The 25,972-nt window shown below is 44.5% G+C and overlaps 1 protein-coding gene across 1 annotated transcript in view; it reads right to left on the minus strand.

The window, feature by feature from the left end:
* FAT2 (FAT atypical cadherin 2) overlaps positions 1-19,782 on the minus strand; it is a 150,029-nt gene extending 130,247 nt beyond the window's left edge. Inside the window, exon 1 of the mRNA XM_015415291.1 lies at positions 19,732-19,782. The gene's annotated coding sequence lies outside the window, so the exon portion shown is untranslated. The remainder of the gene's footprint in view (positions 1-19,731) is intronic.
* Positions 19,783-25,972: the final 6,190 nt, after the last annotated feature.

Consider the following 25,972-nt stretch of genomic DNA (forward strand, 5'->3'; position numbering starts at 1 on the left):
AGCTTCTGAAATGAATACTGAAGAAGTATTGCTGCCACACTGTCCTTTCTAGAAAAAACAGATCTACTAGGAGAAACCTGAGTGATGTAATGCATAAGGTTAGCGAGACCAAGGCTTGACCAAGGTTCACTTGACCATGAAACTCAATAGATGAGACTAGGCTGGTCATTCTCTCTTAGACTTGCCTACCTACCATGGTGATTGTAAAAGTTACATGGAGGAATGGGTAAACATGTACTTGAAGGGGGCTAATAGTACCAGGGGGGTTATTTGGTTCAAAGATTTTCACATCATGGCTGTTTATACTCCATAGAGCCAGAATTTGTGGGATCTCAGCAAATTTCTAGTTCTCCAGATATGGAGAAACATTTTTAAATGACAGAAGTATCTGCCCAAGACACTGAAACTAAAATATATAATGGATAGATCTGCCCATGGTCAAGGAATCAATGTGGAATGCAGACTATGATGAAGACACTTGATTCTTTTGGTGTAGAGTAAGTCTAGCCTCTCATAAAATGCTTGTCGCCTTATATATAATTCTCTTTTGGTGTGAACGTTCCACATGCTCCCACAGCATTTGGCTCGCTCAGCTGCCACTCAGAAGGTCTGCCAATCACCTGGCTGCATTGCCCCGCTGCATTGCCTCAGTCCCGCCCATAGAGCCAGCGCCCAGTGTCTCGGCCTCAGTCTGGAGGGAGCCGGTGAAATGGATGGACGCTCTGCCGGGCGGAGGCTTAGGAGGCAGCCCGCTGTGATACAGGAAAGCTCCCCACTGATTATGAGTGATGGGGATTCCCTTTTCTCCTCTGCGCTTTCAGCCGCCACTCAAGGGTACTCATGTGCCATTGGCCAGGTTCTGGGTCTGCTCCTCTTCCCCTCCCATTTTCACTTCAGCCCCTGTTCCCTGTCAGATTTACTGGCAGAGAGCTCTTTCTCACTTGACGAAGACACTTCTCTTGGCTCCTGTGTGGGACTAACTCTCCCCTCAGTGGCTGTTGGTAGGCAACCAAGCTTGCTTCTGTCAGTAAAAAGACAAAGGACTTTCAGCATAACCCCTCCCCCGCCCACTGCCAGCTTGGCCACTTTCCTGTCAGAATAAATTGAAAATGGCTCTCTTCTTTTTTGGCTCCACCATGGCTGGCTGGCTAATGACCATCACAGCGACCATCACACCATTCCCTTCAACCCCCTGCTTTTTTGGCTGATTTTCCCCTATGGTTGCCAATTTCCAGGTCCCACCTGGAGATCTCCCGCTGTTACAATTGATCTCCAGATGACAGAGATCAGTTCCCCTGGAGAAAATGGCTACTTTGGAGGGTAGACCCTATGGCATTATACCCTGCTGAGTCCTTCCATCCCCTCCAAATGCTGCCCTCCACAGGATCCACCCCCCAAATCTCCAGGTATTTCCCTTATCAGAGCGGACAACTGTACTTTCTCCTCAGTGTATGTTGCTAGGCAACCAAGCTTGGTTCTGTGAATAAATGGCCCTTTCTACACCTATGTTGGCCTTTGGGAGAAAACTCATTGGGGCCAGCCCAACTCCAGGTGGGAAATTCCTGGAGATTTGAGGGATGGAGCCTGGAGAGGGTGACGCTTAAGGAGGGGTGGGACCTCAGATGGGTACAATGCCATATCCACCCTCCAAACCAGCCATTCCCTCCCAGGGAACCACTGTTGCCAAACTCCAGGTGAGGGCTGGAGATCACTCAAAATTACAACTGCTTTTCAGGTAGCAGAGATCAGTTCCTCTGGAGAAAATGGTGGACTCTGTTTCATTATACCCTGCTGAGGTCACCACAGCAAATTGTCACTGAGTGCCCAAAGCCGGGGCACTCTTCCAGAGCCTCTTTCTAGACCTCGTTGTATTTATTTCCACAATGGGTCTTATTCGTAGTCAGATATGAAAGTAAATCAATATATCTAACTTGCAACATGGCCCCATCCGTGGATACTTAAATGTGAAGACGGGTGCCATGGACAGACAAGACAGACCTTTCTACCAACCTGAGAAAAGTCCCAGGTTTGCAGAAAAATCTGAAATCTTTTTTAAAATGTGTTTTTTTAAAAAAAATAACACCAAAATAAAGTTACAGGAGCACTTGTAGTTTTTAGAAACAGACACTCTCAGTGGCTGTTGTTAGGCAAACACAATAGAATTGTTAATGAGGAAGCCTTGCTTTCTGTGAGGAAAAGGGAGGGAGGGCCCTTTACAGGTCTGTTTTGGACTTTGAAGGAGGACTCATGGGGCCAGGCCTGACAGCAGCCACTGAACGATCTGCTACCATGCAACCCAGATGCTTCTATGTTTTACAGTAGCCACCCCACAAAACCCAGTGTAGTGATTAGAGCTTCAAACTAGGATCTGGGAGGCCCAAATTTGAATCCTCCCTGTGCTGTGTAAGCCCAATGGATGATGTGGGCCTGTCATACACACTCAGCCTAACCTATCTCACAGGGTTGTTATGAGAATAAACTGGAGGCCAGGAAAATGAAGTAAGCTGATTTGGGTCTTCACTGATGAGAAAAGTGGGATATAAGTGAAGGTAATAAATAATAAAAATAGCTGAGGATGGGTGGCACATAAATGGTAGGTAGGTAGGTTGGTGGATGGAAAGGAGAGAAGGAAGCAGGGAAATGTGAAGATATGTGGGCTGCCAAAAGGAAAGAAAGGAAATAGTGGGGAGGAAAACAACATTCACCCCACAAGTCCTTGCAGGTTCCTCACCGTGTAACTCAGTCTAGCTTAATTGGCACTACGCAACTCAGCCACAGTCTTCCAAGGGAGAGGCTGTGGGGGGGAAGGAAAAGGCAAAGATGGGGGGCAGATAAAGATAGGTTGGCTGGTGGGTGCAAAGGGGAGAAGGAAGCAGGGACAGAGGAAATAAATAGAAATGTTCGACACTATCAAAGTATAGTGTTCTAGAGCCTGATTGGCCTTCATAAAAGTGATTAATTCTACTGAGCTCACAAAAGTCAGATCTGGTTGATACTGATAATGTTTATCAGAACCAGTCTCATCTTGGGTATCAGTTCCCCTCTGGTTAATCTTCCTAGCAATGTACAGGATGTTTAATATGAGGAGGTGTCCTTACATGTTTTGTCTGTCAGATCTGGGGTGGTGCAAATGGGCTGAGTGCAAGCAAAGAAAACACCTTGCATTGATGGATCTGCTTTTGACAAGAGATGTGGGAAAGAAATTATCTAAAATATTTTTCTATAAAGTAAACCCACTAATTTAGTTTGGGAGAAGTCTTTGGGGCAATTCTTGTATCAGTGGGGCAGGTTACAGAAAAACCCCAACATGGAAGCTCCCGCAGATCATTTTCCAACATTTTTCCAGGACAAATCTTAAACGGTAATATATAAGATATTTGTTCCTGATTACAAAATTATTCTAACCCAGATTACATTGATCCCTGTCCTTCTCTGATGCCTGACTCTTAACTTTTTCTTCCTAGGACATGTCGACTTGGATCTTAAGCCTTGCTTCTGTTTGTGTGTGTTGCAGAGGCGAACTTCTGTGGCGGAATGGATTCCTCTGGTGCTAGGAGCGTCTGTTCAACCAAACAAATATCTTTCCATAAGCCAAAAAGTACTTCGGGCCAGAGGGGTCATCTTCTTCACATGCTCTCCTGTCCTTCATGGTGACTGACAAACTGTACTCTATTGGTGTGCTGTTTTCCTGACCAGAAATGGCACCTGGGAGATCCCATTTGTACCCTTATACGTATACCTGTAGCCCAACAGTGCAGGGAAATAGTGATTCCTCTGGGCTGTTTCAGATCAGGAAGGCAGTGCAGAGGGGAAGGCTTAAGACCCTTTTCATTGTGTACCACAGTACCAATCTGAATTGCTCTTTCATGTGCCTGGGGACTAATTCTTAAATATAGATCTTTCAGAGGAAGTCCAATATACAGAACCTATGCAGGATACACATATAATATAGTATTGCCAACCTCCAGGTTGAGCCTGGAGATCTGGAATTACCACTGATCTCCAGGTGACAGAGATCAGTTCCTCTGGATAAAATGGCTGCTTTGGAGGGTGAATTCTATGGCACTATGCCCTGCTGAGTTCTCTTCCTTCTCCAAACCCTGCCCTCCCCAGGCTTCATCCCCAAATATCCAGGAATTTCCCATCCTCGAGTTAGAATAATAGAATATTGAGTTGGAAGGGTCATCTAGTCCAACCCCCTGAACAATGCAGGAAATTCACAAATACCTCCCCCCCACACACCCTCAGTGACTCCTGTTGCATGCCCAGAAGATGACAAAAAACCTCCAGGATCTCCAGCCAAACTGGCCTGAAGAAAAACTGCTTCCTGACTCCAAAGTGGCGATCTGCATTTCCCTGGGCATATAAGAAAGGGCCATATTATAAAAATGAAAATAAACTTTAAAAAAAGAAAGAAAGAAGAAAGGGCCACGAGAACTAAGCATTGAGGCAACCCTCCCTACCCTCCCTCTCATGACCTGTCCGAGTTCACAGATGTCAATTGTCAATGCTAAAGGGACATGAGGGCTTTTTAATGTTCAACTATGCTGTCAGAAGAGAATACACTTATATTTAAAGATGTGTTATCCATACTTTAGAAGTTAACCACAGGAAACAACAGTGTACTGTAGAAAATGCCTTTGCTACATGAAGTATCTTGGTTAATTAGACCTCCTCCAGACTTCTTTGTCTGCTTCTCTTGATGAGACTGCAAAGGGCCCCTGCTCTGATGCCATTGTCTTTAGTTGGGAAGTGTAAGAGAAGAGGAGCAGCAGCAGCAGCTACTTCCCAGAAAGTAAACAAAAAATCCAGATATTCACATCGCCACCAGAAGAACTTGGCCCCATGGTAATGAAAAGGGCTAAATGGCTAAATTAGCAGATTAAATGACAGGTGATGTCACTGATCTGCTTGTGCATACCTGCCTTGACTGTGCATGTAAGGAACAGAAGAAGCTTTAGCATTTTAGGAAAGTTTTTGCTTAGGATTGTATTGCCCAGGGAATGCATAACTGTTACTGAAGCCTGTTCAGATACAGCAATAGCACTAGCATCTCAGGAGTGCTCTGGGATCATGACCAAGAGGCACTCAGTTGGACGTTTTATATGTGTATGGTCACTACAATTTGCACAACTGTGATGGTCCTTTTTTTGAGCTGATGCAATCATGTAAATTCTAAGTTTTGTCTGAACAGATCCCAATGGAGGCCCTGTTTCTCACAGACATTTTCTCCACCTATGACCAGTTGAAACAGCCCTAAACTGTTGGTGGATTCAAATATCTTTCCTCTAGCTAATGCATGAGGGGTTTTTTTTGTGTGTGTGTGTATGTGGGGTCACACTTTTCTAGCAACATCAAACCACACACAATGACATTGCACAAGTGACCTACATTTCTGACAGCATTTGCATCCTTCCTGATGATGAGCAACGCCTTAGGCAAGTCACACACTCTCAACCTAACTTATCTCACAGGGCTGTTGTGAGTATAAAATGGAGGACAATGAGGTAAGTCAGTTAGTTCCCCATTGAGGGAAAAGGTAGGGTATAAATTCAGAAAGCTGAAGAATAAATAAAATTATTTTTTCCTAATTCAAATTAATCATTTTCTGGAAACATGAGTACCTTCCACTTTAACTGGTTGTAAATTTATATGCTAAGCTGTCCTGGCAATCACCAGAATGGCTTTCTTTGGAGGACAGAATTAGAAATCCCACTCCATACCTCAAAATCATAAAATTTGAGTCCTGTGTACCGGATACTGAAAATGAAAAATGCTTTGTAGTTCCATATACAGAACTCCCAGCCTCCTGTCTGCTTTGATTTTCAGTCCAACTACTCAGTAAATGCCAGAGAATCTACCAGGCAAAATGCCCACGGACTTAAGTGATATTTGGATCAACACATGTTTTTACAGTATATAGACAAATGAGGTAGGCTTATTTTAATCTGGAATCATCCATGTCAACTAGTGTTTTCCATTGCCCCCTTTGGAATGGCCTGCCAGACGGGGTCGGGAAGGCTCCTGCTCTCCTGGCATGCTGTGAACTATGCAAAATTGAATCATTCAGGAAGACACTTTTATGCAGGTGGATAGGGCTGCCCTGACCTGGATAGCCCAGGCTAGCCCAATCTCATCAAATTGCAGAAGCTAAGCAAGGTCAGCCCTGGTCAGTCTTTGGATAGGAAACCACCAAAGAATACCAGGGTTGCTGTGCAGAGGCAGGCAATGGCAAACCAAACTGGTTTTTTTTGTTTTTTTGTTAAAATCGCATTCACATTGCTTGGTTATGTAAGTTTTATCACATGTACCAGTTAAACTATCATTCTGATGTTATATGTATTTGCTTGTATTAAATAAAGATGTAAAGTTTTTTTTAAAAAAAATCCACCTCTGAACGTGTCTGGCCTTGAAAACTGGGGTGGTGGTGGTGGAGAGAAGTCAGCTGTGACTTGATGGCAAATAAATAAATAGAGCTGTACTGAAACAAAACAGTTCAGAAGAATGCTTTTGGTAAAGGAACAGGGACTGTAGATTATCCCGTCTTATATATTATGTTCTAGCCGTAGCTGTATGCATGATCATACTCTGTCACTTCTGCATAGTTGGACATGTACATGGTAATGTTCATGCTCTGTTTCAGATTTCTGCAAACCGTACTGCATGTTTTATTAGATGTCCCATGCTGCTTATTGTTTTGATCTGTGCTGAGTAATACACCTTGCATCTCAGTGAGAAAGCCTAACTCTAAATAATGTAAACAAAATAAAATAATAAATTTTGCAAAACGGAAAGGCAAAAATGCAAAGACATGATAATAACAACACTGTTCTCATTATTCATGTTCCTTCACACTGTTACATCTAATTCAATTTTTGTCAGCGTTCTCCTCCTGAACATTTATCAAAAGGGTTTCCATTGCACTTGGTGACTTTAAAACTATGACTGTGGGCACGATCCAGAGTTAAGCACTTTTGACATTCCCATTGATTTCAATGACAGAGTCAATCCCATCCTCAAAACTTTCCTGTTCAGTGGCATGACCCCAATCTAAATTGGTCCCCTCTCTACAACAATAATGTGTGGGTTTAAAAAAAATTGGAACCCCCCCCCCCAAATTTCATTGTGTACTCAAGAAGTGTTTAACTTTGGCTGGGTTGATACCTATGTTAATTTCAATTTTGTTTCTACTGTTTACTCTGTATTCCACTCCATGCTCCCTCTAAGCTGCTGGAGTCTTGTGAGCAAAAAATCTATATTGTCAGCTACTGGCATTAAAGTTGTGAGCTGTGATTGGCTACTGCATAAATTAGTTTGCTCTGGAGCCATCCTTCCTGAGCTAAGACAAAAATATTTGAGCTGAAGGCTAAAAACTGTGAGCTAGCTCATACTAACTCAGCTTAGAGGGAACACTAATTCCACTGAACATCCTTAGAGAAGACTGGACTATTTTACATTTCGTTTCTCACTTGTGCCCCACATGATCTTTTCTCAATTTGACTAACATAAGAAGCAAATGAACACAGGGATATAGAATGAAAACCAGAACAACTTCCTGACTAAGCATTCTGATCCACCCTTGGTTTCCTAATTCATTATGGAAATTTATAGTTGAAGAGCAACTGCTAGGAAAACTAACCTTACATTTCTCACAGCTATGGTAAAGGGCTGTGTCACACATTATATAGCCCAGGGTTGCCACCAAGTATATTCAATACGGGCCCTATTTCCCTGGCAATTATAGCCCTTGAAGGGGGCCTATGGCAGAAGTTGCTGGCCCCATTTCTGGCCTGTGCATATTTCATGGTTGATAAGATCAGCCCATGTACATACAGCTGTATGCATGCGGGGCTTGGGTATCCTAGTTTTTCAGGGTTCTCAGCTACAGAGAAAGAAGTCCTGTGTGGATACAGCTGCATGCATGTAGATTACTATCTTCTGTTGAGTGCACATTGGTGAAGGGAGATACTTCTCCCATTTACTGTCAGTAAATGCACCTTGATGGTTTAAAAAGGACATGTGTTTATATCTATATATCTAATTCTCAACAATCCCCTCTGTGTGCAGATACTTATTTCTGCAGATGGGGGGCATACCCTCACCCAGCAGTTTTTTTACCGACTCAGGGAACTCCGTGGATCTACAGAAAAATAATAATAATTTTTTAAAAAACAACCTAGGGAGGTTTGAATCTCCCGCATACCTTTTGAAACACCCGCAGCAGGGATCTACTCCAGGCCCCACCACATTGACAGTGAAAGATAGACAGAGAGAGAGAGAGATGCAGAGAGGGGAGGAAGCAAAAACAGGACTGGATCTCAGATTGGAGAGAATGGTTACATAGCAGGGGGTTTGGAGCCAGGCCTGGGACTAGGATTGCCCACTTCAGGTTGGGAAATTCCTGGAGATTCTGTGGTGAGGTGGTCTGAGGACTGCAGAGTTTGGGGAGGGGAGGAGAGGTCTCAGCTGGATATAATGCCACAGAGACCACCCATGTTCTCCAGGGGGACAGATCTCTGTTGTCTGGAGTTCAGTTGTAATTCTGGGGGATCTCCAGGTCCCACCTGGAGCCTGGAAAGCCTAGGCTTAGCAGCTAGGGTTGCCAAGTCCTGGCTGTATGCACAGCAAGGGACTCCAGCTGCGATCCGGGAGTGTGTGTGCGCGCGTATAGCGCGCGCACCGTGACCACATCACCCGGAAGTGACGCAGCCACGTCAGGCGTGCCAGGGGCGGGGCCACGGTCATCCGAGGGAAAAACATCATATGCTTTGGGGGTGGGGTCCCCCCGGGGCCCGATCCGTCGGCAGCGGGTAATGGGCCTCTGGGTTGGGGGTTTCCCCGCCCCCCGGGGGGACTTGGCAAGCCTATTAGCAGCACCCTCTGGGTGACTTGAGACCACCTGGCTTGCATGATTCAGCTAGGCCTGGCTGCTTGCTCCTGTTCAACAGCAGCCACCCTATAAAAGTCAGTGTAGTATAGTGGTCAGAGCTCCAGAGTAGGGTTTGCGAGACCCAGGTTTAGATCTTCATCTTCCTGTCGGAGTTCACTGGGTGATTTTGGACCAGTCACATACTTTCAGCCTAACCTACCTCATGGTGTTGTTGCGTGGATAAAAAGCAGGCAAGAATAATGTAAACTGCTCTAGTCCCCACTGTGGAGAAAGACTATAGTTTTCCTCAGTAGAGGCTGCAGGGGGAAAGGAGATAGAAAGCTAAAGATAGAGGGGCAGATAAAGGTAGCTTGGCTGTTAGGTGGGAAGGAGACAGGGATACCAACTCTGGGTTGGGTAATTCCTGGATGTTTGCGGCGTAGAACCTGGGGATGGTGAGGGCTGAGGCAGGGAGGGACTTCAGACAGATAGAATGCCACAGACTCCACCCTCCAAAGCAGTCATTTCCTCCAGATGAATTAATGTTGAGGAATTTCACACTATCCTTTTTAACCCGTTTTGAAGCCGTTTTTGATCCGTCGTGGAGTAAACCAGTATAGGGCTGCCATTTCACACATGGCTTTCCCCTTCAAGTAAAGGGCTGGATCTGGTTTGCCATTTCAGACTGCACCGCTTTTACCCCACCGTTTTTCGCCCGCGCAGGCGATCTCCAGCTTTTTTTTTTAACGTCCGCTTTAGAGCACTATAGTGCTATAACACAACACTCCAGGCGTCCAGGCATTGATATAACGCTGTTGCGTTAGAGCGTTATACCATTATAGCGCTATAAAGTGAACGTTCCAAAAAAACAACAACCCCGGAGATTGCCCGTGCAGGCGAAAAACGGCGGGAAATAGCGCATCGGAACCAGGAGAGGAAACTGAAGACTACTTGGAAGCGGTTGACAGGTAAAATGCTTCAGCCCTATTTCCTAAACGGGACAGAAGCGTTTGTGTGTGAAATTACAAATATATTCCAGTAGGGAACCGGTTCTAAACCGGTTCTGTCTGAAATGACAGACCAGAAACCGTTTGGGAACCGCTCCTCTTCTGGATTATATCGTCTGTCTGAAATTCCTCATTGTCAATCTTCAAGTCAGTGTAACAAAAAAATGGCTATACAGTGGGGTGTGATATCCTATATCTGAAAAACACTGTAATTTTTAAGGAATAGACACAACATTCTATTTGAAATTACATGACGTTAGATGAGGTTAACTACATAGTATTAACCATGGCAACAGATGTCCCAGGTAAATCTCCGTTTTGACACTTCATCAGGCCATAATCATATGGTAAAACCAGGGAGGAGTTGAGGGGACTAGTGCAGGACATGCACAGGAGCTTATTCTCTGTTCCCAGTTGCACTCCACCACTCAAGTGTTATACGAAGCTAAGGAGCTCTACTACTTCCCTTGACACAAAGGCCTATTCAATGTTCTAACTGGCTCCACAAAGTCAAAAGCCTCATATATTATGGTTTACCTTCATATGTTTACATTCAATTTGTACTTGTACTGCATCTTTAAAGAACACTTAAGAGGGTTTTTTTTGTAATTTCAAATAGAATTTTGTGTATATTCCTTAAAAATTACAGGATCCCCCCCCCCGATATAGGAAACCTCCAGGTGAGGTCTGGAGATTTCCTGGAATTACAACTGATCTTCAGATGACAGAAATCAGTTCCACCAGAGAAAATGGCTGCATTGAAGGGTGGAGTTTATGGTATTATCCCCTGCTGAGGTCACTTCCAAGCTCAAACCCCATCCTCCCAAGGTTGCACCCCCAATTCTCCAGGAACTTCCCAACGTGGAGCTGGGAACCCTAAGAGGAACTGATCTCTGTATTAGGGCAATCCAGTGTGATTCCTGGAGAACCACTGCTGCCATCGCTGCTGTTGGGGGGAGGAAGTAGTTGGGAGGCCAGGAGAGTGACAGGGGCAGAAAGAGTGATAGGGTGGGGACAGAAAGGAAGTGACAGGCATGGAGTGGGGGGGGAGAGAGAAAAGAAGTGTGAGAGTGTGAGAGAAGTAGGGGAGAGGGGAAGAAGCAGAGGTGGGGGAATGGGATAGCTGCTCCCACAAGTTTCTTGTGGGTCCCCACTTGTGAAACGTATGTTTACAGACATATGTTGGTCATATTCATATCTTATTTTTACATGTAAAAATTGAAAATCTTAGGCACAAATGTGAAAACATAGCAAGAAATAATTATAATACCTTTATTAGGACCCACAGGATATACAACATGTACTCTTTAGAAACTGAATGCTGTCTATTACTTAAAGAGGTTGTCCTGCCCTTAGCCAATTCTATACCACTGAGAAAACACTGAAGTTCAATCAGTCTTCTCTCACACTGGCCTTTAATTAATGAGTTCCCTCCACTAGCTTTTATTACTTTTATCCCAGGCTGAAGGACATAAAAATTTGGGAGTTCTCTTGGAAAAGACTTCAACTTTAAATTCACCCAAAAAAAAAAATGTAGGAAAGGCATGGAATTTTTGATGAAGAAGATTTATTAGGGAAGGGGAAAGGGAGGGAGTGTTGTGAAGGATCTTAGCGCCACTAACAAAACTGTGGTGAGTTATCTAAATGATGGCATGGATGGAATCTCCAAAAGATATAGTGTGGTACAGCCTTGAACACCAGTGAAGTTGTTCGAAGATCACACTTCAGGAATGATAAAGGGACAGAATGCAAGGAAGAGGGTATGCCTTTTGAGTCTCAAGTGTTTATGGGACTGTATCTTAAAAATAGGCCAATAACCTCTAATCTTGATCTGAGTTTATCTGGTGATCTGGTCCTAAATACATTCTTCACACATAACTACAAGCAAGATTTATAATGTAAATATTCTCCGTTATTTTGCTGTCCTTGCAGAAATTCTCTCCAGGCACTTCATGCCCACTTTGAAGGAAAGCATTTGAATCACTGTAATTTGTGTGAATTGTTTCAGTTTCAGGATTCAAATACACCTGCTTCTCCCCTTTGCTTGTAGTCACCTTTGAAACTGACCTATGTCTTTCTGAGTCTTACTAGTGTTAAGAGTAAGGCAGCATAAAGACATGAGTCGAACTCAGTTATTAAGAACATAAGAGAAGCCAAGGTTGGATCAGGCCAATGGCCCATCTAGTCCAACACTCTGTCACACAGTGGCCAAAAATACCAGGTGCCATCAAGAGGTCCAGTAGTGGGGCCAGGACACTAGAAGCCCTCCCACTGTTGCTCCCCCACAAGCACTAAGAATACAGAGCATCCCTTGCCCCAGACTGAGAGTGACTTATGACTTACAAGGGCAGGGAAATACGAAAGAGAGATGTATACCTAGATAGGACATAGGATGGAGTTCCTGTATGTTTAATAGTTTTAAAGAAAAGGAAGGTGTTCTTTTTCTCATTCTTGCACAACAAACCGGAAACCCTTCTTTTACACAGTTATGAAAGGCACAGTACACATTTTCTGAATGCCACAAAAGAAATCTATTAAACACAGCTGACAGCATTTAATTTGATAGAACCGATATGAACTACAAAATGGACCCTTTGGTGTATGAGTTTTACCTAGAATTTCATGATATCAGTATGTTACAAGTGGCACACCTGTGTGCACTCCTTGAGGGAATCTCTTTCCCCCATTCCCCGTCTCCTTTATTTTTCTCTGCCTTTCCTCAGCAGTTCCTGCAGCCTATCTTCTCTGCTTTCCCCCTACCCTTTTTCGTTTCTCTCCCTGGTAGCCTCTGCCCCCTCCCTCCCTCGCCTTCTTCTGTTCCCTTTCTCCGTTTTCACCTATCTCTTTGTACATTTCTGCTGCTTTCTCCTCCAGTTTTGCCTCTCCTTTCTCTTGTCTTTTACATTTTTAGACTCTTTTCCTCACACTGACACCCAATGAGGCCTGGACTTCTCAGCAGTGTTGGCCAGTGAGATCTTGCAATATAATGTTGGAAAATCTCACTGGCACACTGTTCTTCAAGAAGCAGGCACTGATTCTACTCCCAGTGTATTTTAAAAATATTTCACATTTTTCTGAACCTGGGACATCCCCCATGCATACAGAAACTCCCCCATCTTTCCAAGCCCCATTTCTGGATTTTTCAACCCACACTATTGCCCAGTTCAGAATTAGATATAACAATCTACCGCAGTATCATCTAAACATTCTAAACAGACATCACAGTTCTTCACTGGTATATATACTTGCATAACCTGTGGCCCATCAACCTAATCACAGTTATTATTTTTGTCCCTTGGTAAATGTATTTATTCATTATATTTTTATCCCACTTTTCTCCAAAGCACTCAGGGTGTACATGCTGAGGAGGGATTTACAGGTCTCTGTAGCTTAGTCCAACAACCTCTTTTTCCTCAGCAGGGTATAATGCCAGAGAGTCCACACTCCGAAGCAGCCATATTCTCCAGGAGAACTGACCTCTGTAGCCTTGAGATCACTGGTAATTCTGGGAGATCTCCAGGCACTCCTTGGATTTAGAACCCTATTTATAACCCACCTTTATCACTGAGAGTCAAGGCAGATTACAGATTGCTGTGCTGCTCTACCTTTTAGCTTCTCTCTCAACTATGGTAGATCAGTGCTATAATCCACATATTGCAGATTGTGGGACTGAGCCCAAAAGACCAGTGGCTTGCCTGAGGCCACCTATTTATTTATTTGGTACCCCATCCTTCCTCCAAAGAATACAGGGTGCCCTCCCCCACTTTTTATCATCACAATAACTCTATGAGGAGGTTCAGCCAAAAGAGTGACTAGCCCAAGGTCACCCAGTCAGCCTGAGTCTCCCTTGACCTAGTCTAACCATAACACCAAAGTGGCTCTCTTTCCCTGCCAAAGGTGAGGTCTGAACCAGGGTCTCTCCCAGGATGAAGTCCAACCTCTGATGTACCTATCTTCTGTCTATAACATTATCATATTTCTATTAACAGTATTTCTTGTGCTTTAAAGTATCATTCCTATATTCATACAGCTTGTCATAACCAAGATAGGGAAGGTTCTTTGTTGCATATAGCTTATCCACCTACTCTTATGAAAAACCACAAGAGAATGAAGGGGGGGGGGAAGTAAAACCAAATCAAAGACTGCCTATTTAGCAAAATCAGGTTTATTTCTAATAACACGACAGCACCAGCTTTTCAAGAAAAGTTGGTTACTTTATAATCTTCTTGTGTTCATGCTTCAGTGAAGGCTAAAGTGTGCCTGCTGCTATGCATACATGCATGTATCATTTGTGCACATACACACATACAATATATGCACATAAAGAGATACAAGTAAGCAAAAAACAATTGCCATGTCTATAGCCAAGGTCTGGCATGAATGGTCCTGTATTGTTTGCATTACAGCCAACAGCTGTTGGCAATAGCGCGTAATGTAAAATGCATGTGTTGCCTGCAGCAGATGTTAAATTCCAGGTGTGTCTTAATTATTCCTTATTACCCCTTATAAGGGCAATGTTTGTTTATTTACTTGACTGATGCATCCAATCAGCTTCTGCATAAATCTCTTATCAGAACAAAAGTATCAGTTTGTAGGAAAAGTTTTGGAGTAAGGTAAGCATAACCAGTTACATGGAAAACTCCCAGATACTATACACATCGGCCATTTTGTGTGTGCAGTATCCAAACATACTATTGCATCAACAACAAAAATGTCCTTTGGCATCTTGATTACTAACAATTTTATTATTGCATGAACTTTTGTACACTAAGAGACCTACTTTGTCAGATGCATAAAGCCTACCTGGGGAAGAGAATATTCTTAAACCCTGTTCACATGTTAGGGTGAATGTAGGTACATCCTACATTCATGTATGTACATCTGTTTGTAAGAAAGAGACAGCACTCTTCCTTACAAATTCACTTTGCAATTAAAACCACCCACCAGTACCCAGATAAATATGGGGGCTTGTATCACATGTTCAGCAGTACTTGTATTGAGTATAACATGAAAATTACTTAAGCCACTCGTTTTTTAAAATCAAGTGTACACTGTACACAGGCCACATGTTTGTTCAGTGTAATTTGTGAACATGGCTTTAGAAGAGAGGCTTTAAGATCAGAGATTCCCCTAATCTTTTTTGTTCTAGTTCTTAACAAGCAATCTTAAGAAGATAGATTCATGTGAGTAGCTGTGTTGGTCTGAAGCAACAGAACAAAGTTTGAGTCCAGTAGCATCTTTAAGACCAAAAAGTTTTATTCTGGGGATAAGCTTTTGTGTGCATGCACACTTTTTCAGATACATGTGCACATGAAACCTTATACCCAGAATAAAACTTTGTTGGTCTTAAAGGTTCCACTGGACTCAAATTTTAGTTTTAAGAAGAATTCAAAGAATCATGAAACTAGTTTTGCCTGCCCAACGGGCCACAAAATATGTCTTTTCAAAACAGAAGCCCTCCTCCCATATGTCAAATGGCAAACCCAAAGCAGTTTGTAACATGGAATGATTTCAAAGGGGGAAAAAACATAAACAGAAATCTCACTGTACATGGCTAAGGTGCTCTTTGGATCAGCCTATTTTTGTTGTTTTTTTTGCACAAACCTGAGGAATGTGTGCAAACAACTCCTAATTCCAATACGTTTATCTAGTGCCCTTGAAATAAAGTGAGACTGATGGTGCTGTCTGTTAAGAGTTGGCAAATCAGCAAAAGCAAGCCAAATGATTTCAACATGATTAAATTGATAGTGGTTTTAGCAAGGTAAAAAGTCAGCATGGCACATAAATTCTCCATGAGTATTTTAATCATCTATATCGTTCTCTGTCTGTCTCTCTCTCTAGCTTCCCACTCCCCATGACAGCAATGCACTTGTGACTGTATGTACATACAGTGGGAAGCTACAAGCCAATCCCAGTTCCTTTGCACATTCTACTGTACAGAAATATGTCTTAGGCATCCTGAGAGAGTTAAATGTACTTAAACCCAAGAAAATCAGTGTGCTTAGGTGTGGTGCAATGGATAATGGCCTATATTTGTACATGCATACATGATTTAAAAACCATCATGTGTAAAGTATGCCTTAAATGCTTGCTGGAAGCAATGAAAAGCTGGAAGAGCAAAAAGAGCTTGATCCAAGTTTTACTAGCAAATTGCGACAAGTGTGAGCCCATATGGTACAGTAGTTAAAGAAACTAGAGAATTTAGAAGTAGGAAACCCCGTTCAAAGCCTTCTCAGCTATGAACCTCACTTGGAAGTCATCACGGGCATTCTTTCTCTCTCAGCCCAAATCATCACACTGATACGGTGAAGCTAAATAAACTGCACTCTAAGCTCCTAGAGGAAGGGTGGATGATAAACTATCACAAGCAGTGGTGTAAAGATATCCATTATGCTCTATGGGATTGTAATATTCAAAAGCAGGAGATAATCTTTCAAAACAAGGGACAGCCCTTATAAACAAGCAACCCTTGACCATAACCAACTGTTGTCATTCAGAATCCTTGTTTCATTTAACACACCTGCAGTTCATCATATTATCAATTATTTCTTCACATTTAGAGCATAACAAATGGGGACCCACAAGAAACATGCAGGGAGGGGGCATTCCTCCACCTTACCTCTCCCCCCCATCTTTGGCTTTCTTTCTCTTCCCAAGCCAATCTCCCCTTCTTTTTCTTTCCAGCCCTCCACCAAGCCAATCCCTCCTTCTTTGTCTTTATCTCCCCCCCAAGCCAATCCCCCTTCTTCCTCTCCCCCCAAGCCAATCCCCCCATCTATTCCTTTCTCCTCCCCCCCCAAGCCAATACCCCCTTCTTTCTCCCTCCCTCTTTTTCCCTACCTTTGAGCCAGGCAGTGGTGGCAGTGCCTGGGAGCTGCACCAAGCCTGGAGCAGCTCCCAGTGGTGGCCAGGTCCAGAGCAGCTCCTGGTGTCTGCCAGGCCCAGGGTCTCTCCCAGGGTCCCCTGCTGTTGCGGCTCCACTCGGAGTCTCCACTGGTGTTCTGCACTGCCGCAGCTGGGCCCAGAGTAGATCCTGGTGTTCCCTGCCCCCGCAGCTGGCCGTGATTGGTTCCACAGGAGCAGCAGCAGCAGCCAGGCCCTCAATGGCACATGCACGGATAACACTCTTTATTTTGGGGGGGATTTAAACCCCCCAACAAGTTTTCAGATTTTTCTGCAAGCCTAGGGGGTCACCCAAGTTTGCAGAAAAACTTGTTTGGGGTAAGTATACTTCCTATCTGCGGATTTAGATATCCGTACATAGAGGGCTGTTGAGAATTAGATATATAGATGGGGGAGGGCTTCTTACTCTATAGAAAGTTCTAGTGAGATATATTTCTTGCTTTCTCACACTGAGTGCACACTTTCCAGGTTTTCTCGTTTACTGTTACACAAGGATTTTTATGGGATGTATTTCCTAGGTCCTGTCGGCTGCCATATAGGATATATAGCTAATATAGGAGAATGAACAGGCTCTAATTACACAACCATACCAATGAGTGTGTCTTGAAGGGGGGGGGAGCATGCCTGGCAAGTAAGCACTAATCACCCCAAATTGAATGTCTCTCTCATCAGCTTAAAATGAAAGCAGCACTTGATACATTTATAGTACCGCATTCTCACGTGTTTCAGAATGACCAGATGTACTTAAAAATTGATGTCTCTAAACTTTATTATCATCACCATACCGATCAAGCCAGAATACCTGGGTTTAAACATGTTTGCCATCTACCAAAATAAAGTCCAGCATACACCAGTGCTCCCTTCTGAAACAGCCATTGTCCAAAAGGCAACAGATGCTATTGAGCAATTGATCTTTGTCCTTATGGGCTCTTGCATTTCAGCTAGTCCACTTTACATTCCCTGAGGAGGTTAATTATCTGATAACTCCTGCTGCTCTGGTCTCAGGTATATTACCTTTGTGCAGTAAAATGGCTGGCCACCCCACCTCACCCTCCATGTCTCCCCCCTCTTTCTTATGGGTGCAAAGACAAACAGCATCTAAACCACAATGGGCCAGTTTACTTAGAGACTAAGATCTATGTTGCAGCTGAAGGCACACAAAGGTGTATAAATGTATATATTGACACACATGCATACTCTTTGTCAACAAAGACACCTGTATGTGAAAAAAGAGCAGTCTGTAAGGTCTTGCCTCCCTTGAGACATTTGGTCAACATTTCATGCTGCCACATTATACGCTTGTCAATAACAGCAATGGTGAGAATGCAGGAAAATGCGAATTCTCCTGTTCCCCCATTTTTGTATCAGGGAATATTACCAGTGACTGTTTAGTAAAAGACAAATATACACAAACTGTTTTACATGCTTTATGAAAGATTTAATTACCACTTTGAACTATTCTCCTCCACTCCAGTTCCACGTACCACTGTGTAAAACTGTGTTCCTCATCACGAATAGACTTTTGTTGCTTGTCTTGAACTTGTCCCTCTCAGAAGAATATGTATTTAGGCAGGTACACCTTTGCTATTTCCTCCAGTCAGCAGCTGAATTAAGCAGATTTTACAGTGTCAAAACCAGTGGGCGGTATCCTAAGGCTGGAAGAAGTTCCTCCAATATAAGGAGTTTGCCTCCAACCTCCATTGCTCTTCCGTTGGAGGAACAACCACTTAAGTTAATGAAAGTCTCCTCAGGCAGGACGAAGGCTTGAGACTTAAGTGGAATGGGAGGATACAGGCCACCGGTTCAAATCCAAGTGATGTCATTTGTGTGGGCTACAGTCTATAGCCCTATGTACACTGTGGCTAGGCTTTTAGTCCTGTGACCATATGATAAATTTTCTGAAATGTTCAGGCAGGGGAAACCTGAAGAATGACAAGACAGAATAGCATTCTGAAGAGTAAATGCTGATGATAATACTTAGCACTTACACCTTCGAGGTAGTTTAAAGTGCTACATAGATATCTTGCAGAATCCTAATAACGGCCCTGTAAGGTAGGCCAGTTTTGTTATTTCCATATTGTAGACAAGAGGCTGATACTGACAGAAAAGTGAAGTTGCCTGTTCTCACAGGATTTTACAGTTCACAGTCTTGCAATCTGATCCAAAGTATGTTTATTCAGAACGTAAGCACCTTGAAGTTGAAGGTATTTACTCCCAAATAAACATGCATCAGATTGCAGCCTTAGCCACAATGCTGCACTACTGTTATCCCCCCTCCTTTCCCCATGTTCTTTACTCCCTCTCTGCCTGCTTCTCGTTCAATGACTAAATAGAAAATCAACCACCTGATTTACTGCAAATAAAGAAGACTTTACATGACACAAAGCCACCAAGACTGGCTTTGGGACTTCAACCCAGTTTGATTCAGGCAAACCACAGAAAATTAGGAACATAAATGCCACTATTTTGTTGGTATTTTCTCCTTTCCTAATAGAAAATTTACACACACACACCCTGCTCAAGGCTAGACATTTACCTTTACCAACAAGCCCTGAATCCAATTTTCAAAAGCAGGGGGGCAGGATTCAAAGGCATCGTGCAGATACTTTTGAAAGTGTGACCTACAATACATAAAAAAAACCAACACCCCACTTGTTGCACATATTGGTTCAAATCCAGATGATGCATGTGCAGAGAGACAGGAGGAGGCAAGACTGGAGACTCCCCAAAGTTTGAAGAGGAGAACTGACTCGTGTGCCAGCATTAAAAAACAAAAAGTAAATTAAAAAGTTTGGTAGCAATAATGACCCCCTTCCCCAATCTTGAATTTGGGTTTAGCTCATCGGCTTCTCAAACCAAGAGGAGTCCAGGCGTCCTTCTACAAGTTCCTCCCCACATCTCCTCCCTGCCTGCCTCTCACGACCCCTCCGTGCAAAACCCAAGCCGCTTTACCTGGTGCTGCGAGAGGGCTCTCGCCTGGCCTTTTATCGCCGTTCTCTTTGTCCGGCCGCTTGCCCCTCTGCCAGTGCCCAGCGCCGGCCCGGCTGGCGGGGATGCATGGCTGCCGCCGCTTCTACCGCCGCTTCTGCCCGAGCGAGGCGGCTTCACTCACAAAAAGTTCAAGGAAGAAGGAGCACGCCTGCGAGGAGCAGGCAGCCAGAAAGTTGCAGGCGGAGCCGAATCGGCGGGCCAGGCCTTTTCGCTCTGCTCGCAGCCCCCCCCGGCCGCAGGAGGCAGGCAGGTGTAGGGGTGTGTGTGTGTGTAAAGAAGCATGTCAGCACCTGCCGGGGGGGGGGGGACTCAGGAGAACGGCTCGTCTAGTTCTCTTAAGAGTTTGGGTGTCTGTGGGTGCGTGACACAAATACAGAGCTGGAGAGGTGGACTCAGTGGGTGGGTGTGTGGGCAGATATATTCGCTCCGGAGACATCTAGCGCGGGTGAGGGAAGTTGGCTGCCGGGTGAACAGGAGCTAACGTGTGGGCGCGAAAGAGAGAGGTGGACTGTTGAGCGTGAGGAGCGAGAGCCCCGGATCAGTTGTTACCAATGTTCCCTCTAAGCTGTGGAGTCCTGTGAGCGAAAATTCCACTTTGTGAGCTACCGGCATTAAAGTTGTGAGCGGGCGATTTGGCTGCTGCCTAAATTAGTTTGCTCCGGAGCCCTCCTTCCTGAGCTAAGACAAAAACGTGTGAGCCAAAGGCTAAAAAACTGTGAGCTAGCTCACACTAACTCAGCTTAGAGGGAACACTGGTTGTTACTGGGGCAGGAGAGATAAACTCGGCCTCTATCTGTGTGAAAGATCTTTCTACCGACCGAAATGCGCGTGTGTGTGTATGAACATGTAACTATTATCTATCACATTCATCAATATCATCTGTTATTCCACCCTTCCTGTGAGGAGCTCCGGGCGACTCAGGTGGTCCTTCCTGCTGTTGTGTTGCCCTCACAATAACCCTGTGAAGTACGTTCTGATGAGCAAGAGTGCCTGGCCCAAGGGGAGCTTCGTGGCTGGGGTTTGAACCTAGCTGAGATCTTAGCCTGTGATTTGATCACCAAGGTTAATGGCTGTACCTGACTGAGAGGCAAGTGTTCTTGGATAAGGGGAAGTCAGAGATAAGGGAAAGCTAGGGGAAAGTTGATCACTACTTTGGAGTCAGGAAGCAATTTTCCCCCCGGGATCCTGGAGGTTTTTTGTCATCTTCTGGGCATGGAGCAGTGGTCACTGGGGGTGTGGAGGGGAGGTATTTGTGAATTTCCTGCATTGTGCAGGGGGGTGGACTAGATGACCCTGGAGATCCCTTCCAATTCTATGATTCTAGACTAGAGGGCTGGTCAGTGGTATCGACTCTCACAACATACTTTGGAAGGGACCTTTTCCATACAGTTTGCTGTGCAAGGCACTGCTGATTTGTTTTTCGTGTGTCCTAGTCCGTACATTCAGCTACTCTCAAGTTTACGCATCTGTTGTGGCACAGCATTCAAACTATAGTACTTCTGACATGATAAGGTGCCAGTAATTCTTCACATAGAACATTAATTGCAGTTGCTGTGTGGATGCATCATTGCATTTTGTCCTTATATAGTGGTGAGGAGGAGACCAACTCTCTTTCTGCCATGCATTTTCTGAATCTTTATATGGATGGGGCGATGGAGGTTTGAGGTGACAGAGAGAGAAGAAAGAAAGAAGAGAAAGTTCTGCATACAAGTTAGTGGATCTATGCAGAGTAGTGGGTTCCCATGTGTATTTTTAGCATGCAACAGAGGCCCAATTTTTTCCTATTACCAGCTGCCTCCTGATAGCATTTGAAGAAAATATTGCGAATGGGGCTGATAATGTGGTGATGTCCTATACCAGTGGATTCTAAGGAAGTTTTGACTGTAGGATCAAATTCCCATCAAGATACTAAAATACTATAGTGCTTCTGTCACTCACACACATTTTATTCTTCCCTTTCCCCAAGAAGCTCAGAACAGCCTACGTGGTTCTTACATTTCATCCTTATGATGACTCTGGATGAGAGAAAGTGACTGGCCTAAAGTCAAACTAGTGGGATTCATGGTAGAGACTTTTCTAAGACCACCCAAATAGCTTCATGCCTGTGTAAACATTTGAACTTTTCTTTTCTGCATCAGAACATCATGTTACACCTATGACACTGTGATGGTTCCTCATTGACCACCGGTTTTAAAAGGACAACATGTATTGGTGACTTTGACGGGTATAATTTAATGAAAAGACTCCCAGGTAAGAGCAAATACAATACAATATACTAGAGTATGTGTTATGAAAAGTATGTCCAAAATGAATGACCAACCATTCAGCATTTTGAGTTTCCATAGCAAGGAAGCATTCCACCAAATATTGTATTCAAATGGTCACTGTCGTGCCCTGGTGGAGCCCCAGGCACTAGAGGACTGCTGGCCGTACTGGCAAAGGATTTAGGAGAGAAGCTCAGATATGGAATAGGTCTGGAGTTTCACCACTGCCAGAGCCCTCTTCCTCGGGTCAACAGTTGCTTTATGTTGTCTCTCTGCTATCTCCCAGCCAGTTGCCACTGACATCCTCCCCGACCTTCTTCGGCTTCTCTCCTTTTATCCCCTCCTTACTCTCTGTTATCCTTCCTCTTTCTCTCATTAGTGATTCTATTGCTCCCGTGACCCGCCACTCATCTTGTCTGCTTTCTCTCCCTTGGTCCCACCCACCTGAGTTCCCCGTGATTCCCTTCCCTAACTGCTCTATCTAGGGGCGTGGCTACTTCCGGGGCAGCTGCCTGAGCGAACGACCACGTCTGTGATGTCTCCGGCCATCTTTCCTCCAGTAAGGTCGGGCCTTTCGCAGCTGTGCCCGAGCACGTCTCTCCTGCGTCTCTCGCCAGCCACTCGGGCCGGGCTCCTGCTTCATCTTTCCCCCTTCCCTCCCTGACACTTGACTTCGGGGTGTCCCTTTTCTTGGGGGAAGTGGGGGTGGCAGCACGGTGGCTTTGGTTCCTATAGTGGCAAGATGGCCCTTTGTGTTCCCGTAGTGCTGTATGCCCAGCACGTGACACGCCAGTCCCGCCGCAGCGGCCTCGGAGGCCGCGGAAGAACCCGCGGTGGGACAGTCACTTTAACTAAGAGAAGAGGAAGTTGATATACTTAAACCAGAGCCAGTTTGGTGTAGTGGTTAAGTGCGCGGACTCTAATCTGGGAGAACCGGGTTTAAATCCCCACTCCTCCACTTGCACCTGCTGGATGACCTTGGGCAAGCCATAGTTCTGTCAGAGCTGTTCTTGGAAAAGAGCAGTTTCTGTCAAGAGTTCTCTCAGTCCCACCTACCTCACAGGGTGTCTGTTGTGGGGAGGGGAAGGGAAAGGAGTTTGTAAGCCGCTCTGAGACTCCCTTGGGTAATGAAGGGCAGGGTATAAATCCAATGTTGTCTTCTTCTTCCACTTGAAGTTTGTTTAGGAATCAGAGATCTCCTCACTCCAATCTCACCAACAGAACTCTAGGTAAAACTTTGCCCAGCTGACCTCAGGCAAAAAAACCCAAACAAACCCCACTTGCGGGGATGGGGGGGGGGGAGAGCAGAGGAAGGAATTGAACAGCATGTTTGTGCAGAGACTCCAGAATCCACTAGGCAAGCATTAATCTGTACCTATCAGTGCCCTTAATACCTTACTATTGCTTACAGGTTTCCACAAAGGTCATGTGCTGTAGACCAGACTTCCCTCCTCTTGTCTCCAATCCTGTTCTCACTAGAATGTCAGGAAGGGCCTATGTGCAGAATCTGCAGCCTTTGCCAACACAGGGAGATGTATACCTACCAGACCCACCAAAATTTTAGTCAGTCTCTCAGAAATTTCAGCTCCAAATTTCCACTTTATTCTAGTTTTGTACATAACTCTACTGAGAAAATAAAACTTGAAACAGTTAATGGTTCATCCATAGCTAATACAGCAAAAAAACCCCAAACCATACTATGCCACCGTGAAGGTATTATCAGTGGAAAGCCCACTCCCACAAATTCAAAACAACTTTTCCCCATCAGACATTGTATCTGAATGAGGCATTGTGGCTTTTAATCAATCTTTAAGTAAGGTTCCCATGAAGGGATTCAGTAGTACTGAATGTAAATCTGCAAGGAAATTTATTTAAGGAGTTAATGCTTACTCTCACTCCCTCTCTCATTCTCATGTTGTTTTTTTAAGGATTTCCTCTAGAGAACTGGTGCAAGATTGTTTTAAATGAATAAAACTGTCTTGATACAACTAAGGGTAAAGGAATCATACACTGAAGACTAGATGGCTGGATCTGCAAACAACAATGGCATTATGTTTAAACATGTTAAGGCAAGAAGTATCAAATCTTTGACATCAGCAGAGCATCAGCAGATTGACAGAGGAGTCAGGGAAGAAATTCTCTCTTAACCACTGCATGTTTGGCCAAGGGTGATGTGTGTATTTCATGACTTTCAAGGCATAAGATTCAGATGTTAATGTGTAATCATGGCCCCGGTCACACGGGCCAGATAACACGGGGGGGAGGCGTGGCTATTCGCCCCAGAGCAAAATAAAGCACGGTATCCCGATCACACAGTCCCCCAAGTCTCCATGCTTTGGCTGTCAGCTGGCAAACACATGGCGATGCTGCAGCGTGGCAAAGAAGTGGCGTGGCGTGATCACACAAGCGTTTCGTGTTTGTGCGCATGCGCAGTTCAGCGGCACAGCACTGCTTTCAGTTTCATGTTTGTGCGCATGCGCTTACGAAAAACATCCGGTTTGCGACAGGACGTGGACAGGCGGCAAGACCCCATGGGATACTAGCGCCCCCGCGATGAGACGCCCGCCTGTGCTGCACGTTTTCTGGATACTAGTGCACTTTCCGTGGTACTTTTTAACTCTGCATCTTCGGCAGGATGCCACAGGTTGGCCACGGGTGTGCTACACTTCCCAGATGTTGCGGTGTGATCACACCCCGAAAATCCACCCAACATTTGTGCCTTTCACGTGGCAAATTCTTTGTGTGACTGGGCCCATATCTGACAAAAGGTATTCTCTAGTACTGCACCATATTTTTCTGAGACTTTATTTTTGATGTCAGTTGCTATTTAGGGAGAACAGAAAATGGCAGTGAAAAAACATTATTTCCCATCATACCCTTTTTTGTGCCTATTTTCAACCATCAGTTCCTCCATCTGGCATTGTTTCAGCACCTTTGGGGGGGGGATCTTAAAAGGATTTTTAAAATATTATCACAGCCAATTGGCAACAAAATAGTGAAGAAGATTAAGCCACAGTAGTATATACAGCCTTGGTGAGTGATCTGTGCTGACAGCCAGTCTAATGCAATAGTTAGGGTTTCGGACTAGCGTCTGAGAGACCCAGGTTCACCCTTATCCTGCCTCATTGCGCTCTCACCCCATGGTCAACCATTCAGAGTACTGCTGCACAGCAACCACGGAGCGGGCACTTGGACAGCATCCTTTAAAAAAAATTGTTTTCTGGACATGCGCAGAAGCACTTATTCGAAGCACCGCTCCTTTTTGACAGTTCTGTGATCCTTTCGCCAAGTACTGTGATCATTGGCTCCTATACATTTTGTGCCTATTTTCAACCATCAGTTCCCCCATCTGGCATTGTTTCAGCACCTTTTTTTGGGGGGGAATCTTAAAAGGATTTTAAAAATATTATCACAGCTAATTGGCAACAAATTAGTGAAGAAGATTAAGCCACAGTAGTATATACAGCCCTGGTGAGTGATCTGTGCCGACAGCCAGTCTAATGCAATAGTTAGGGTTTTGGACTAGCATCTGAGTGATCCAGGTTCAAATTCCCTGCTCTGTCATGGAAGCTTGCTTAAGCTAGTCACACACTCTCAGCCTAACCTACCTCACATGGTTATTGTGAGGATAACGTGGAGGAGAGAAGGACAATGTAAGCCATTTTGTGTCCCCATTGGAGAGAAAGACAGGTATAAATGAAGTAAATAAATAAACTGGATAGTGGGTATATGATCCTGTTGATTCCCCTGGACCTCCCAGCAGCTTTCAGTACCTTTTATTATGTTATCCTCTGGACCATTTTGGGGGGTTTGTACTGGAAGGCACTGGTGGTTTTGGTCCTATCTGGAAAGCAGTTTTCAGAAGGTGATGCAGAACAGGGGACTAATGTTTGGCCCCTTAGGTCCTTCGAGGCTCCATCTTGTCCCCAATGCTTTCT

The sequence above is a fragment of the Gekko japonicus genome, unplaced genomic scaffold (assembly GCF_001447785.1).
Source record: "Gekko japonicus isolate JY-2015 unplaced genomic scaffold, Gekko_japonicus_V1.1 scaffold509, whole genome shotgun sequence".
NCBI classification, from domain to species: domain Eukaryota; kingdom Metazoa; phylum Chordata; class Lepidosauria; order Squamata; family Gekkonidae; genus Gekko; species Gekko japonicus.